The 17,845-nt window shown below is 38.1% G+C and overlaps 1 pseudogene across 1 annotated transcript; it reads right to left on the reverse strand.

Moving 5' to 3' along the window:
- Nucleotides 1-15,086: 15,086 nt before the first annotated feature.
- LOC308259155 (glyceraldehyde-3-phosphate dehydrogenase-like) lies at nucleotides 15,087-16,090 on the reverse strand (annotated as a pseudogene). Its single transcript has one exon. The product of its transcript is annotated as a glyceraldehyde-3-phosphate dehydrogenase-like (transcript).
- Nucleotides 16,091-17,845: the final 1,755 nt, after the last annotated feature.

The raw sequence follows: 17,845 nt of genomic DNA on the forward strand, positions 1-17,845 counted from the left end.
ATCCAGTTCTATTAAATATCAACATATTTGCCTTAGTTACGTTGTTTGAGAGCCGCACCATTAGTGCAGACACAGGGGAAGTTCCTTCAAGTCTTTGCCTTCTCTCTTTTCTCTAGAGGTATCTAGGACTATTTAAAAGTTAAAAAAAAACACCTTTTTTTTGGTGTGTGTGTGTATGTGGTGCTGGGACTAAACCCAAGGGCCTTCTATCTCCAAGATATACCTTCAGCCCTATTTTATTATTTTATTTTGAGACAGGGTCCCACTAAATTGCAGAGAATCCTCCTGTTTCAGCCTCCTAAGTACTAAGATTACATGTGTCTGCCACCACACCCTGCCAGGGTTTTGAATTAGGTTTTTTAACCTAATTCATGCTAAGGTACATATTTTACTGCACATGCTTTTATCCTTCAGGATTTATGCATAATACTGTATATGACATTTTCATGCTGTTTAACTTTATATAACCAGTAACACATTGCCTCATTCTTTAGCTTACGTTTGACATTGTTATTTGAGGATTTGTCTATTATGAAGCTGGTAGTTCTAATTCATTTATTTCAATGACATAGTATTTTATGGTGTGACTATGACAAATTTATCAAGTCTTTTGTTTATATATGTGTAAATGTATATTACATGTACACACATATATAATACCAATCATATATATACATATATATATATAATGTTATAAACATGGTTTTAAATAACATTTCTCTGTTTCCTTGGAAAATATTTTACCTATTGTACTGCTTAGAAGTAGAACTGGTGCATTTTGGATAATATGCATCTTTCATTTTAATAGGTATTGGCAAATTATCCTGTAAGTGTTTGCAGTGATTTCTAAGCCCTCAAGAATAGTATGGGCTGCCATTGCTCCAGGTCCTCGTCGTACTCCTTACTGTCAGACATTTAAGGGTTAGGTCATGTTATTGAAGGGTTAGTGCTCTTATTACCCTGGTCTGTAAAGGTCAGGAGGAATTCTGGAGATGGAGAAACCTTGCATTCCCCTCCCCTCTCTTTGCTCATTCTGAATGTAATCTTAGCTATCCAAGCAGAAGACAAGGAGCCAACTATGAAACATGTACTATCCTGCCATTTAAAATTGAAGGGCACGTTATCTTAGAGCTCGGTTATTGACCATTTGGGTTTCCCTTTTGCAAAGAGTTTGTTCATCATCCTGTTCATTTTATATTGTGTGATTTGCTTTTGATTATTGATTAGTAGGAGTTATTTATGTATTTTGGACACTAATATGGATAAATTTCCTAGTCTCTAGCTTATCTTTTAATGTTATTTATGTTATTATTATCTGTTTACACATAATTTAAAAATTTTAATATGGTCAAATATAACTTTCTTTTTTTAATGGTTTGTGATATTTTTAAAATATGGTTTAAAATTATTCCATATATTAAGTTGTTTAATACATTTTTCTATATTTTCTTCTAAATGTTATGAAGTTTTTATGTTTTATGAACACAAAGGGGGAGTAGGAGGAAGAACAACAGTAGCCAACTTTTACATAGGTCTTACTGAACATCACACACCATTCTGTTTTACATATATGGGCTTGTTCTTTTTTTTATGGGTACTAGGGACTGAACCCAGGGCCTTCTACCTATGAGCTACACCCCAGCTCCATTTTTATTCTTTATTTGGAAATGGGGTCTCAATAAGTGCCGGAAGACCTCAGTACGTAGCTGAGGCTGGCCACAAACCTGGGATCCTCCTGTCTAAGCCTCCCAAGTATTGGGATTATAAGTGTGTGCCCCCATGCCTGGCTTTATATGGGCTTGTTATATTCTTAGCAGGACCCTATGAGTATGTACTCATACGATCTACATCTACGAGGCACAGGCAGGTTTGGTGATTTGCCACACATATGTGTAGCTTGATCCAAACCTAGACTGTGACCTGAATGAGGGCCAGGCCACATAGCTTAGGAGTCCATATTTACATCCTCCCCAAAAGCCCCATCCTCCAAAAAGTCATCCTGGCTAGGAAAACTGATCTTTTTTTAATCTTCTTTTAAAAATATGCAATTAAGCCAGGTATGGTGGTGCATGCTTGTAATCCCTGCACTTGGGAGGCTGAGACAGGAGGATTGTGCAGTTTTGTAGCCACCCTCAGCTACTCAGTGAGGCTCTCAGCAACTTAGTGAGACCCTGTTTCTAAATAAAATATAAAATAGGTCTGGGAGTATAGCCTGGAGGTAGGAAGACCGTATGTTCTATGCTCAGTACCACAAAAAAAGAAAAAAAAAAAAGAAAAAATATATGCAATAAAAAATAGTCTTAGCTACCTTTGGCCTCTGTTTCTGTTTCATTTGTTTTTATTCTCTCTCTCTCTCTCTCTCTCTCTCTCTCTCTCTCTCTCTTTCTCTCATTAAAAAGGACTCTAATGGCATAGGAAACGGTGCTAGGTAGCAATGATGGTATTAAATCATTTGGTCACTGTCTTGGTGTTCGGTGTTCATAAATCTTATTCTTTCTATAGCTTCAAATTTACATAGTTAAAGATTAGCTGGGCATGGTGGCACACACCTGTAATTCGAGTACTTGGGAGGCTAAGACAAAAAGATCACAGGTTCAAGGGCAGCCTCAGCAACTTAGTGAGACCCTCAGGAATTTAGTGAGACTGTTTTAAAATAAAAATTAGCCAGGCACAGTGGCATACACCTGTAATCCTAGTTCTTTGAAGACTGAGACAGGAGTGTTGCAGGTTCAAAGTCAGCTTCAACAACTTAGACACTGTTTAATAATGAAAAAAAAGGGGGGGCTGTAGGTGTTGCTTGGAGGTAGAATGACTCTGGGTTCAACTTCTAGTACCACAGAAAATTAAATAAATAAAATAGGGTTGGAGTATAGCTCAGAGAGAAAGCCTCTGGGTTTCTGGTACTCTCCCACATAAATAAAAAAATAAAAATAGGCTGGGGCACACACTATAGAAATTGCTAAACAATAGGCTGAGAAAAGCTTCTGAATTTTTCTACTTTGTCATAACCATTGTATATTCAGCTACTTTTCTTGGAATTATTTCTGAAAAACTTTCTTCTCTTAAGTTCATTGTTTAATAGTCTGAGATCATTGGTGTAAGAGACAGAAAAAAAATGTAATTTTAATAGTTTGTTAAACTGCAGAACAGAATTATGAGAATTTAGTCCACAAAATGCCTACCTTGCCTAGGAGCTTCAGGATTGATGTTTTGGCTCTTTACTGTTATAATAAAAAGTAAAAACTTAGTGGCTTGAAGCTACAGTCTTTTCTTTTTCATGTTTCTTTGTGTTCATTGGCTGGTATGATGGATGCCAGATGAGGCCAGGGCTGTAGATGCCTGGGGCTTGACTGGGCTGGACATCCAGGGAGCTCCATTCTCCCAGCTGAGAGTTGGTGTTGGCATGGCTTGGAAGCTGGTCTGGTTTTTTCCCCCCCAGTTCATGTTGTCACCTCTTTCCCCAGATAACCTCTCTCTATGGCTGAGTTCCAAGAACAGAAAGTGAAAGCCGAGACTCCTCTGAAACCCCAGGCTAGAGAGTTTCTGGATGTCACTTTTTCCTCATTCTGTAGTTCAAGCTCGTCCAAGGCCAGCCTCAGTGGGAGGGCACTGGACAGGATACCTGTTGGTATGAGAGGGGGCATGGGTGCTCAGAGCTACAGGAACTGTGGGCGCCTCTTTCTGGAGACTGTCGATCACAGAGGGCGGTGGTCAGAGAAGGTAACTTCTGAACAGTTCTTTACTAGAGAGATGAGAAGAGAGAGAACGAGGGGAGAAAAATCCCGGCAGAAAGCAGTAACACAGACATGAATGATCATGGTATGATTGGATAGAAACTTTATGCTGTGGAGTTACAAGAGATAAAATTGATATGGCATATTAGAAGTAATAAGAAAATTATTGCTAAAATTCATCACAGTGTGCTAGCTACACCTTGCCCTTTAAATGATTTATTACCTTTATGTTTGTAACAGCCCTGTAAAGTATAGACTATCACTCTAAGTTTTCTAGACAAAGAAACTGAGATACAGAAAATTTAAATAACTTGCACATGGTCACAAACCTTGTAAAAATCACAGTTAAATTGGTTAACTCTCAACTACTGTACCAGACAGCCTCCTATAGATCACAGTGAAAACATGAAGGCCAAATTATATCTGGCTCAACTCCCACAGATTACATATACTGTGTTAAGGGAATTGGGCCCTAAGTCAAAAAACTGGTTATCACATTGTTCGCTCCATTCCTAACACTGGTCCAGATTTCTTAGGAGCACTTGAGTCTAGGAGTCCCTCAGACATTGACAGTAGCCCCATCATTTCTGGAGGTCCCTGTGAGACATATACCCTCACTTTGAGACATCTTCTGTTGTGCTAAACGGTCATTCTACTAGGAAAGGTCAGCACCACAAAGAGGTCTCTGGGAGTCCAAGTTTTAAACACAGTTGAAAGCAGAAACAGAGACCAAATGACATACAGAATTACAAGTGGAGATAGCAGACTGGTGCTGGCAATCTAATTTCCTGAGCTTCTTAGGATCCCAATTTACCTTCCCGTCTTGAACAGACTTCTATCTCCCTAAGTACGAAATGAATGATTCTGGTCTTTGTGTAGCTCTGTTACAATAGAGAAGATCTATCTTGTTTCCAAATATAGCCTTATAATCAATCTTGTTATGGGATACAACTTAAGTGACCCTCTGCTCTTAGAATGAAAAGAGCCATCCCGGGTGTGATGGTGCATGCTTGTAATCCCAGCATTTGGGAGGTGGAGACTGGAGGATTGCGGTTCGCAGACAGCCTCAGCTACTTAGTGAGGCCCTCTGCAACTTAGACCCTGTTTCTAAATAAAGAATAAAAAATAGGGGCAGGGGGTGTAGCTCAGAGGTCGAATGCCCCTGGGTTCCATCCCCAGACCTGCAAAAAAAAAAAAAAAAAAAAGAGAGAGAGAGAGAGAGCCTGATTAGTAGAGATACTTAATCTTAATGGATGCTTTGGTCTTGGCTATATTTTTTGAAGGTAGAGGCTGAGACTTTTTATATCAGGACTCTCTTCTTTGACCTTTATAGGATCCAGTCCAAAGGCTTTGCATTTAGTAATTGCAAGTTGTTATTTGCTGACCAATTGTTCCACCTGTGGAGTTTTTGAATATGTTTGTTGGTTATGGTTCAAAATACCAGGCACAGTTTATGAAGCCCATTTTATAAAACTTAGGCCTTTCTACCTCCGACCTAGTCCATTATTAGAAAAATGTATTTGTCTAAACATATTTGAATGTTTAAAATAATTATATACAAGTGAATAATGTTTATGTTCTGAAAATTTTTGTGATTTTAAAAAGATCTTTGTTCAAATACCAGACATATATACACAGGCACTAATAAAAATGCTTTCAGTGGTTTATTGCTTCCTCCAAATGAGAATAATACCCATCATAAAATCATGTGGATACTATGTCGAGTATTTGTCTACTTTTCATTAAGTAGGATGAAAAATTATTTTGGAAATGTTCGTATTCACTAAACATGCGTCACCTTAGCAGACCTGTGTTACAAAGATGAATCTCTGGAGCGATATACAATGTGCTATGTAACAAAGATAAATCTCCTGAACTATTTACAATATGGATCATGATGAACAACATAGTCTGAAGCTAGACTGTCTGGATTTCAATTCCAGCAAAATTATGCATGACTTTGGGCAAGTTACTGAAACTCTCTGGCCCTTAGTTTCTTCATAAATTGAGGATAAAAAAGAAAAGAAAACCATCTCTTTTGTAAGATTATTCTATAACAGGACTTGTTACATAGTAAGTGCTATATAAATAAGGGTTAGCTATTCTGTTGTTTTTCTTTACTGTTAGTTTTTAAGGCTAGAAAAGGCATTTTCTTTTTTAGCTCCATTTTATATAGGTTTATCTGCCAAACCTTTTGGGTAGCAATGAAAGCAATCAGAATAGCAGTTTTGAATAAGCAGTGTGGTATCATGGAGAGCACTGTTGCTGGACTCCTTCCCCAGGAGCAGCCACTTTACCTCCCAGAAATTTCCTGCAGATTTGCAATTTGTAAGGAGGCTGGTTTGAGTCAGTATCATTCAGCTTCAAAATGGCTGTACTGTTTTAAACTCTCTGAGGTTGACATAATGGCAGAACTATGGAATACTTGTAGAAGTGCTTTAGGAATGATTTTTGTGTTTAATTTGTACTAAATATTCATCCACACATCCCTAGCAAGGCAAATCTTCCCAAAGACAGATGGAGATTGTTTTAAGGTTGGTTGCATGATTCTGATTGGGGCTGTTTTAATTTCATCATAGGATGCTTCAAAACAAGGAATGAAATGTAAGGTAAATTGCTATCTAAAATAAGCCCTTCTGCAAAGATGTAGAAGGCAGAATGTATATTTGCGAGGGGGAGGAATTAGTAGTCAGTGGTACTGGAGATGTCAACAGAAGCAAATTGGAGAGATGAAGTTAAGGAATGTAGCAGCAAAAAAAAAAAAAAAAAAAAAAGGATGATTTAAAATGAATTACATAATGGAACATTCCCAGAAGAATGCATGAGGAAGGGTGTGAAGAGGGCTGCATATTTTAAAGACTGGAATAAGCACGGCATATTGGGAGGGTCTCAGAGCAGGAAAGAGATCTGCTTAGCATGGCAGCCAGCTGCTCACCTCTCGTGATGGGAGAGGCAGAAATGAGCTTAACCTGAAGTGTAAGGGATCTGGGCTTTCTGCACAATGCAGATTGTTAAGCATCGGTTTGGGTTGTGTAATCTCAGCCTGGTGATCCTGGAAGACATCGTAACTGCCAATCAGCCAGATATTTTCCCATGCAAAGACAGAACGATGGGTCCCCGACCTCTTATTAACTACAATTTGGCTTGTCTTATGTTTTAGTATTTCAGAGCAATTTCTTACTTGAAAGTATAAAATTTTCTCCTGGAGCCTCCCCCACTCCATCTTTTCACTTGTGTTTTAGATGCTCTGTCTTTTTGTGTATCACCACTTTTCTTTCCTCAGTCCCTCTATAGTGCTGTGATTTCTTCCTGGATGCATTCAGAGATTTCCTCTTAGATAAATGACAGGCCTCCCTCTTAAAACATGCCCTAAAAGTGGGATGTGTAATTGATTCGTTTCATTTCACTTTTTTATTCCCCCATTTTTTTATATGCCAGGCAGCGTGCTAAGCCCTAGAGATTCAAAATTAAATAAGGCATAATTTCTGTCCTGTCAGGATTTGCCATACAGTGGGCTAAAGACAGACAGCTACAATAAAATGCCAGGAATATAATATAGAAACATGACATGGCATCCTAGCATAGAGGAAGGAGTTAGGAACTTTATTTTGGAAGGACATGTATGTCAACAAATATGCTAACAAATCAAATTACCTTGTAGAATGTGCATATCTAGGGAAAGGAACTTACAAGGGGCATTTGTCACCAGGGAAATTTCTAGTTTGTGTCAAGAGAAACTTGGTCTAAAGCACTGGTAGATGCTAACTAGATAGCAGATAAAATCAAAGGACCATTGGTAATTTTGGTATTGTGAAAATAACAGTGAGGTTATGTAAGAAAATGTCTATGGTTTTTAGAGAGAGACACTGAGCTGTCCTGAGATTTCCACAATGCCGTCAAGGAGAGATGATATTAACCTGGCAATTCCTTGATATTAATTAAGTCTGACCAGTGGCTATGTGGACACTCAGTGATCCATTCTGTTTCTGTATGTGTTTGAAAAATTTCATAACAAAATTTTTCTATCCTTCCTCCTTCAGTGAGCATTCATGACTAGATTAGTAGCTTAGACATATAACTGTTGGCAGCACGCAGAATTTAGTTAGAAATAGAAAAATAATAGGCAGCTGAAAAATTTAGAGTTGAAAATCTATATATAGTATTGTTTTTGATGTTTACATGTAAGCTTAGATATAACCCTTTAATGTGCAATCCCTGAAGCAGATTTCTATTTAAAAGCAAACAGAAAGGGAAATTTCTTCAGCTTCAATTACAAATAGAAATCATTTTCGGAACTCAGTGGCAAGAATGAAACATTTTAATGGGTAAGATTTGTAATGTCCAAAAAAGGAAACTATGAAGATGATGACTTTTAATGCAGTTATAAATCTCTTATATATTACTGTTTATCACTTTTACATCCAAAGTTTATGTATTACTTTTTAAACTAAGTATCTGCCTCTTTAAAAACTTTTAAGAGAAAACATGATTAAATTTAGTTCTATTTTCTCTTAATGTAAAATATAGATACATATTCTAAGGTTATGTAAAAGCTTTGCAGATGAATTTCTAGAAATGAGTTTCTATCTGAAGTTGTATTTTCTATATTTAATAATCAGTGTTGGAATTAAAAGTCACTTGAGATTAGCAAGTTGCTTTTTTCTCCAAAACCGTGTTTTATCTGCTTTCAAAGTTTGAGCTCTTAGATGTCAGATTAAAATTCTGAAGCATGTTCGATTCATCTCAGAATTGAATGTCAAATCCAAAGACATATATTTATAACTAAATTCTGTTCAGGGAAAAAAACTCAGTGTCCAGACTGCAGCTGGGATGAGTGCAAAGCATTCATTCACAGTCGAAGTTACCATCATCTTAAACAAGCAAATTAAAGCTTTAAGATTGGATTTTAGCAAACCAGCCATTTAATTCCCAGTCTATTATGCTCTATATTTGCAAAGTGCTTTGGGGTTGACATGTTGCTTTTGAATAATTATTTCTTTCTCACAACAACACTGCCATTGTTGCCATCTTCTCCACTTGACTGTTGAGAAAATCAGAATTCTAGGAAATGAGAGAATTTTGTCTAAAATCATCCAGGTAGTTAGCAGCTTAGCAAAAATTGCCATTTAGTTCCTCCAAATCCAAACTTTCCCATTATAAAATGTCTATGGGAAATTTCTACAAACAATGGCCTAGTAAAAAGGAAACAAAGTTGCATATATTCTAGAACTCTTTACATAAAAAAACTCATAATTTTATTTTTTTTATTTGTGGTAGTGGTGACTGAACCCAGGGCATTCTACCTTTGAGTTATACCAGAGCCTTAAAAATTTTTGTTTGTTTGTTTTGAAACAGGGTCTTATTGAGTTGCTGAGAGTTATTTCTAAGTTGCCGGGGCTGGTCTTGAATCTGTGATCCTCCTGTTGCAGCCTCCCAAGAACTAGGATTACAAGGCATGTACCACCACTTCCAGCTCGAGTTTTTAATTAATTAATTAATTTATTTATTTATTTTTATTTTTTGGTGGTACTGGGGTTCCTGGAAGCCCTTCTACCACCACTTCCAGCTCAAGTTTTTTATTTATTTATTTATTTATTTATTTATTTATTTATTTATTTTTATTTTTATTTTTTTGGTGGTACTGGGGTTCCTGGAAGCCCTTCTACCTCCGGGCTACACTCCCAGACCTATTTTTACATTTTTATTTGGAAACAGGGTCTCCTAAGCCAGCGCGCGGCTGGCTTCGAACCTGCATGATCCTCCTGTCTCTGCCTCCCAAGCGCGGGGATTACAAGCATGCGCCACCATGCCCGGCTCAAGTTTTTATTTCTAATGGGGTATTTGTTCTTGAAAATTCCTAACAGAATGAGAATTCATACTAATTTTGACAGATTTTCTATAAAGGAATAGAGTACAACTCTAACAGATGTAGTGAACTTTTAAGAGAAATAGATTTGATTGTTCACTTTTAACACTGGCACCTTAAACAGAGCCTACGATATCCTTATAAAACTGATGATTGATGTGTTTTTAAACATACCTTCTTCATTAGACTACAGTGCAAAATTTCACACGTGTGACAGTAATATCTACTGGTCATTTGATTATCTTAGGTAGCCTAAGCAATTATTTTAGCACGCTAATTCAGGAAAGTTATATGATTGGGAATTACTGATTGAAATAAGCGAGATGAATAAATGTATATGTAGTGTACTCCCTTTGCCATTCATATGAAAAAGGGATGTGTTTGCTGATATTAAACATATAATGGAACAACCATTTTAATTGCGGTAAAATAAAACCTCATTATGGTTTTGATTTGCATTTTACTGATGATTGATGAAGTTGAGCATTTTTTTCATAAATTGTTAGCCATTTGAATTTCCTTTTTTTGAGAAGTCTATTAATATCTTTTTCCCATTATGAAATTGGATATTTGTTTTTTGTTACTGAGTTTTTAAAGTCTCTCTTATATTCTGGATGTTAATTCTTTTTCACATGAATACTTTCCAGAAATGTTTCAACAAAGTAAACATTCTGTAGGTTGCCTCTCTACTATGTAGAAGCTTCTTAGTTTGATATAATCCTATTTGTTTAATTTTTTAGTATAAAACAATTTTAATTATTGCTTTATAACATTTTAGTATAAAGTGAGCTTATCTGGGGTTTTGGACAAATTCTTTAACAATATTATTAATTTCTTTTTAAAGTGATTTAAGATGATTTCTACTGAGTTAATTCTAGTTATCTAAATGTCTTAATACAATTTCAATTCAATGGCTTTCAAATTTCTTAAAAAAGATATGTATTTTACCATATTATATTTTGAAACTTTTATATAAGATCTATTGAATCTCCTTTGTTTTTATTTTTATTGTGGTATTTCTACACTACTCTTATTGATACATTACAATTTCTCATCATCATGCAGTTCCTAGTGATGGTGACCTTGACCATAGCACTTGATGAGTTCTTCCCTGGCTCCCTCTCCATTCCCCTCTTCTTCTCCATAACAGGATTTGATATTGACATTGGAGTTCTCACATATGTACATAATGTCGATGGGCATGATTCCTTCACTGATCCTCTCTCTTCTCCCTAGATCACGCTACACCCAGACCTCATCCACTGGAGTTTCTCCTCCATTATCTAATTTTGCTTTTGTTCCCTTTGGTCCTGGAATCTTATCAGTGCCTTAGAGTACTTTATTTTCTGCTAGTAGTTTCATGAGTTGTATGTAGGTTCATTTTAAGTTTATTTTTCTGTAGGGTAGGAAATGGAGATAATGTTTTAATCATATGCGTGTGAATATCCAGTTTCCCAGCATGATTTATTGAAAAGGCTATCTCTTCTTAAATCTATTTTTGGACTCTTGTTGAGAAATCAATTGACTGTAAATTCATGGATTTTTAGGCACTCTGTCCTATCCCATTGGTTTATGTATCTACACCAGTACCATGTCATTTTGATTAGTGTAGCTTTGTAGAATATTTTGAGGTCAAGTGTAATACCTCTAGCTTTTTTTGTTTGTTCAAGAGTGCTTCGACTATTTTAGAACTCGTTATCAAAGAGTCAAAAAGTAACAAATGCTTGTGAGGAGATGGAGAAAAGAGAACTCTTATACACCTTCATAATGTAAATTAGTATAGCCATGATATAGACTAGCATGGAAGTTTTATTAAAAAAATGTAAAAATAGATCTACCATATGATCCAAAGGACATAATATTGCAACACTATTCACAGCAGCTAAGATATGGAATCAACCTAGATGTCCATCAGTGAATAAATGGATAAAGAAAATATGATGTGTATATACACATATATGTATATAATCTACATATATGAATATACACAATGGAATATTGTTTAGCCATAAAAAGGCTGATATCCTGTCTTTTGCAGCAAAATGGATGAAACTAGAGGTCATTAGGTTAAATGAAATAGGTCAGACGTAGAAAGAAAAATACTACATGTTCTCTATCATATGTGAGTGTTAAAAAGTTGATCAGACTAATAGTGATGACTAGAGGGTAAGAAGAGGGGGAGGAGAGATGAAGGAAGGTTGGATACTCAGAAAGAAAAGCAATAAGCTCTTCTGTTTTGTAGCACAGTGGGCTGACTATACTTTACAATACCCTATGATGTATTTTGTGAAGATGAATTTAAAAGAGAGAAGCTTGGGTGTTTTCATTCGAGTCACCCCTCCATGCCAGTCTGGTATGGAACTGTACCTATCCTTTGTATTTCTATCTTTCTAATAAATTTCTTTAAATCTTCAAAAAAAATAAATAAAAGAGAGAAGCTTGAAGTAATAATAGAGGTAAACATTAATTATGCTGATTTACTTAAAACATACCACATATATGTATTGAAACATCACATTATACTGCATAAATATCTACAATGATTATGTTAATAAAATTTAAATGTTAAAAAGAGGAAAATGTTAACTACCCTGATTTGATTATTAAACACTAGATACATGTATTCGATTATGACTTTTGACCCCATAATATGTACAGTTAAAATTTAAAAATAATATAAGCTGCTAAATGTAAAATATGCTTCTCAGAGGGAAAGGATGGGACAGGTAGATAAGTTAGAATTCTTCAAATATGCCTAATTTTGTAGATGATTTTGTAACAACATATTTAAAATAATCATAAGACAAGATAAAGCAGTCCCTAAAATTCAAAAGCAAACTGAAACAAATTATCTATGTAACACATTGTTGGCATAACTTCATTAAAATGAACTTCTTAAAATTTTAACCACAGGCCGGGCGTGGTGGCGCACGCTTGTAATCCCCGTGCTTGGGAGGCAGAGACAGGAGGATCTTGCAGGTTCGAAGCCAGCCCCGCGCTGGCTTAGGAGACCCTGTTTCCAAATAAAAATGTAAAAATAGGTCTGGGAGTGTAGCCCGGAGGTAGAAGGGCTTCCAGGAACCCCAGTACCACCAAAAAAAAAAAAAAAACCAAAAAAACAAAAAAAAAAAACAAAAAAAATTTAACCACAGTAATTTGAATCTACCTATCTATAGGTAGATATATACCCCAAGAGAAAAAAAGCAAAAATAAATTATTTGCAGTGAATATTTTATTGGTGTTAATAATCCTGACACTAGTATTTTGGGATAAAGCAGATGCATAATTATGTGACTGCCTTTGAGAACTGGAGTTTTGACATTGGAGGAGGAAGCATTGGTGAAGGACAGCAAAGCTGAATGATCTTGAGAGAGGCTTCTAGTTCTGACCTTGAATTACTATATTGGTTTGAATTTGTGATGTTTAATTTAAAAAATACTTCTGAGCTCTGTCCACTGAAAAGGCTTCGAAACAATCACTAATTTCAAAGCATTGTGTACCCCTAGACACTAGAATATGGCATCTAAATGACATTTTCCATGATAGGTTCTAGGGATCTGGGAGAACTGGTTTATTCTAGGGCCATGGCAGGAAATAAACAAGTAGTAGCAATCAAAGAACCTATAAAGGGTGCCAGGTTCATGGTAAAAGGATTTAGGAATAAACTTGAATTGGCTCTTAATAATCAAAGCCAAAGCAGGGTATGGTGGTGCATGTTTCTAATCCCAGCATTCAGGAGGCTGAGACAGGAGGATCATAGTTCGTGGACAGCCTCAGCTACTTAGTGAGGCCCTCTGCAACTTAGACCCTGTTTCAAAATGAAGAATAAAAAATAGGGCTGGGGTGTAGCTGGGAGGTAGAATGGTCCTGGGTTCTGCCCCCTGTATGTCTTCCCAAAATATCAAAGCTAGAACAACTGATCATCAGTCAAAATATCTGTAATAGGTTGGAGTACATCAAATATGGTAAACACACTAAGTTTATAATGATACTAAAAACAAAATAGGCCCTCAATGTCCATCTCTGATTCTAGTGAATTCAGTATTATGAGATAAATAAAGGGAAAATGTATCCAATTTTCTGCCTTTTTTATATGAACTGTACCTCAGATAACCAGGACTTGAGGAACCAGAATTTTTTGGTGGTCTTTTAGCTAATAAGTGAAGAGTGAATGTCAGAATTAGAATATTACCATTTTGCAGTAATGGCTTGAGGTAATGACCAGAGTAGCTGCTAGTATCACAAAAAGAGAAACAAGAAGGGATTATGTGCCTCCCAAGGGAGCCTCTACAACTTATTGATGATGATTACATCTCAATTTGATGAAGCCTCTTGCTCTACTAGTTTTCAGAAAGAAAAATAAAAATAAAATGAATGAAAAGACATTATAGGGATGCAGTCAGCAAGCAACTCTACAGTACCAACAGGAGCCGGGCGCGGTGGGCACGCTTGTCATCCCAGCATCTGGGAGGCTGAGACCGGAGGATCGTGGTTCGTGGACAGCCTCAGCTACTTAGTGAGGCCCTCTGCAACTTAGTGAGATCCGGTTTCAAAATAAAGAACAAAAAAACATGGCAGGGGGTGTAGCTCAGAGGTTGAATGCCCCTGGGTTCCATCCCCAGACCTGCAAAATAAATAAATAAGTAAATAAATAAATAAAGTACCAACAGTCTGCTTTCTTCTATCAATAAACTGCAAAGAAAAACAGTGAAGAATTATAGATTAAATAGTCCTAAAAGAGGCTGGGATGTAGCTCAGTGGCAAAGTACTTTGCAAATGCAATGCCCTGGGTTCGATCCCCAGTGCCAAAAAGACAAAATAAATACATACATACATACATACATACATAAATACACCTGCAGTATTGGGAATACTTATTCAGAATCCAGTTCAACAAATGGTCCAAAAAAAAAAAAAAAAAAAAAACAACCCACAAATAGGCAGATGACAATGGGGGAAACTTCCACAGTGACTGGATATTTGTCAGTATATTAAGAATTTGTTATTAACTTTGAAAGTGTGACACCAATATTGTGGTTATATTGTTTTTTAAAATCCACATCTTTTACAGGCAAACTGAAATACTTATGGATAAAGTATGATTTCTGGAGTGTGCTTCCCTGTAATTGGGGGGAAAGAGAAGTGCAGGGAGTCTGGGTGGGACACATATAATAATTGTTAAAACTAGGGATGAACTACACTGTTTTCTTTACTTTGTGTGCTTTAGATTTTTTTTATAAGATTTTATTTTTTATTTTTTTGTTTTTTTATTTTTATTTTTTTGCTGGGTGCAGTGGATTTTATTGATGGTACATTTGACACTAGGGCTCCCTAGGCCCCTCCCCTTTTTCAGGGGGTCTGGGATGGAAACTGGGAGGGGAGATTCTCAGTGTGTTGGGGACTGAGTTGGGGTGGGGGCTCCCCAGCAGCTGAGGGCCTCGCTCTCTTCCTCTCGTGTTCTTGCTGGGGCCGGCGGTTCAGGGCTCTTACTCCTTGGAGGCCATGTGGACCATGAGGTCCACCACCCTGTTACTGTAGCCGAATTCATTGTCATACCAGGAAATGAGCTTGACAAAGTGGTCGTTGAGGGCAATGCCAGCCCCAGCGTGGAAGGTGGAAGAGTGAGAGTCGCTGTTAAAGTCGCAGGAGACCACCTGGTCCTCAGTAGAGCCCAGAATGCCCTTGAGGGGGCCTTCGGACGCCTGCTTCACCACCTTCTTGATGTTGTCATACTTGGCAGCTTTCTCCAGGCGGCAGGTGAGGTCCACAACGGACACATGGGGGTGGGCACACGGAAGGCCATGCAGGTGAGCTTCCCGTTCAGCTCGGGGATGACCTTGCCCACGGCCTTGGCGGCGCCGGTGGACGCAGGGATGATGTTCTGGGCGGCCCCACGGCCGTCAGGCCACAGCTTCCCAGAGGGGCCGTCCATGGTCTTCTGAGTGGCAGTGATCGCGTGGACGGTGGTCATGAGTCCCTTCACGATGCCAAAGTTGTCATGGATGACCTTGGCCAGGGGGGCCAAGCAGTTGGTGGTGCAGGAGGCATTACTGACAATCTTGAGGGAGTTGTACTTCTCATGGTTCACACCCCTCACGAACATGGGGGCATCAGCAGAGGGGGCCGAGATGATGACCCTCTTGGCGCCGTCCTTCAAGTGAGCCCCGGCCTTCTCCATGGTGGTGAAGACACCAGTGGACTCCACAACGTATTCGGCACCAGCCTCGCCCCACTTGTTGGCGGGATCTCGCTCCTGGAAGATGGAGATGGGCTTTCCATTGATGACAAGCTTCCCGTTCTCGGCCTTGAACTTGCCGTGGGTGGAGTCGTACTGGAACATGTAGACCATGTAGTTGAGGTCAATGAAGGGGTCATTGATGGCGACAATATCCACTTTGCCAGAGTTGAAAGCAGCCCTGCAGACCAGGCGCCCAATAGGGCCAAATCCGTTCACTCCGACCTTCACCATGGTGTCTCCTGGACGCGGCTGGCACTGCATGGGGAGCGGCGCTGTCCGTCGGCAGGAGGAGCAGAGGGCCTTTTATAAGATTTTAAAAAGAAAGTGTCACTTAAGCACATTGTCAGAGATTACATTATGGAAATAAGTAATTATTGCTGTGAAATAGTCACTACATTAAGAAAATTCTTAGGTTAGGGATTTTCTTCATCCTATTCCCAAAAGTGTATTCATAATAAGATGTAGTTAACATTTATTAAACATCAAGTATGTGCCAGACAGTTGTTCTAGTCACTTCATGTGTATTATCTTACTTAAAATTTACCAGAATTCTGTGAAGAAATTCCACCATGCTCACTTTTCAAATCATGCTGTGAGATTAAATATCTTGAGCCAAGACTCAGCCAGCGGAGGGAGGATGGAGCCCGTCTCACAGAGCAGCCCTTTGGCTTCCAGGCTGTGCCCTCCTCCCCATCACACTCACATCAGTGTGCATGGTTCACAGGAGTGGAAAATTTGAGTGACAGTGTCTGCTGTTATGTGTATACTTTTTCCATTTACTTGGTCCACATTCTTTGCCAGGATCCAAGTCTTTTGGGGGAAGATCATAATTTGCATTTTGGCTAAATCAGAGACTCCATAACCAGTCATCTCGCTCCAAGGCAATACTAGCCACTCTCTGCATCTTTAATGAGGCAAGCTGTTACCCTTCCGCACAAGGTGGGGGAAATAACAAATCTGGCTTTGATATTCTTCTGAACTGTTCCAAGGTGGTTTCCCTTAGTGTAATATATTCAAGCTTAGTGCTGCTGTAAGGCAGGGGCAGGATGGGGTAACCTTATGTGAGACCTCTTCATCATCACGCACATGGCTGAGGGAGGAAGAGAACCTGTGGTGTGTGAGAAGTGACATTTTCAGTACTAGAAATGAAAATAGCCCTGGATAAAACTCTGTTGTTTCCCCGGGGGGATGGCTTCCTCATTTGGGGTCCAGGGAAACATGCAAGAATCCTTTAACAGATGAATGTTTGTTCAAGTCACCTGTGGAGTGACAGAACAATTTATATAAGTCATCTCCAGGTGGGTAAGCTAAGAAGCTCAAGTCAGTAAATCTGTAAAGCGTGGCCCACCCTGTTCTTGGAGCAACTATCATTTGTGATCATCAATGCTTTATTGGTAAAGTAGCAGCTAGGAGGATAATGAAATTAAGTTTTTGTGCTTCAAGAGGTCCAACGATTAAATACATAAAACTATAGAGGTTGAGAAGCCTTGATTAATCCAGGCATCTTTTATGCCCCACCTCATTGAAATAGAAGCAACGTGGGCATTTTTCCTGACATGAGTGACAATATGAAACATACACAGTCCTTTGAGTAAAGTAAAAACAAAACAACAAAAACTAAAAGGGCTGGAGATACAGCTGAGTGGTAAAGTGCTTGCCCGACGTTGCTCAAGGCCCAAGGTTCTATCATCAGCTCCACAAAAAATAAATTAGATTAAGAATATATATATATATATATATATATATATATATATATATATATATATAAAGAAGTTCTATTTCTGGCTGGCCAATAATTATTTGGAAATATATTACATATTTCCCCAATATTGGTATGATTATGTCTTTTTGTGTGTGTGTGTGGTACTGGGGTTCCTGGAAGCCCTTCTACCTCTGGGCTATACTCCCAGACCTGTTTTTACATTTTTATTTGGAAACAGGGTCTCCTAAGCCAGCGCATGTGGCTGGCTTTGAACCTGCACGATCCTCCTGTCTCTGCCTCCCAAG

The sequence above is a fragment of the Muscardinus avellanarius genome (genome assembly GCF_963383645.1).
Source record: "Muscardinus avellanarius genome assembly, chromosome: 2".
NCBI classification, from domain to species: domain Eukaryota; kingdom Metazoa; phylum Chordata; class Mammalia; order Rodentia; family Gliridae; genus Muscardinus; species Muscardinus avellanarius.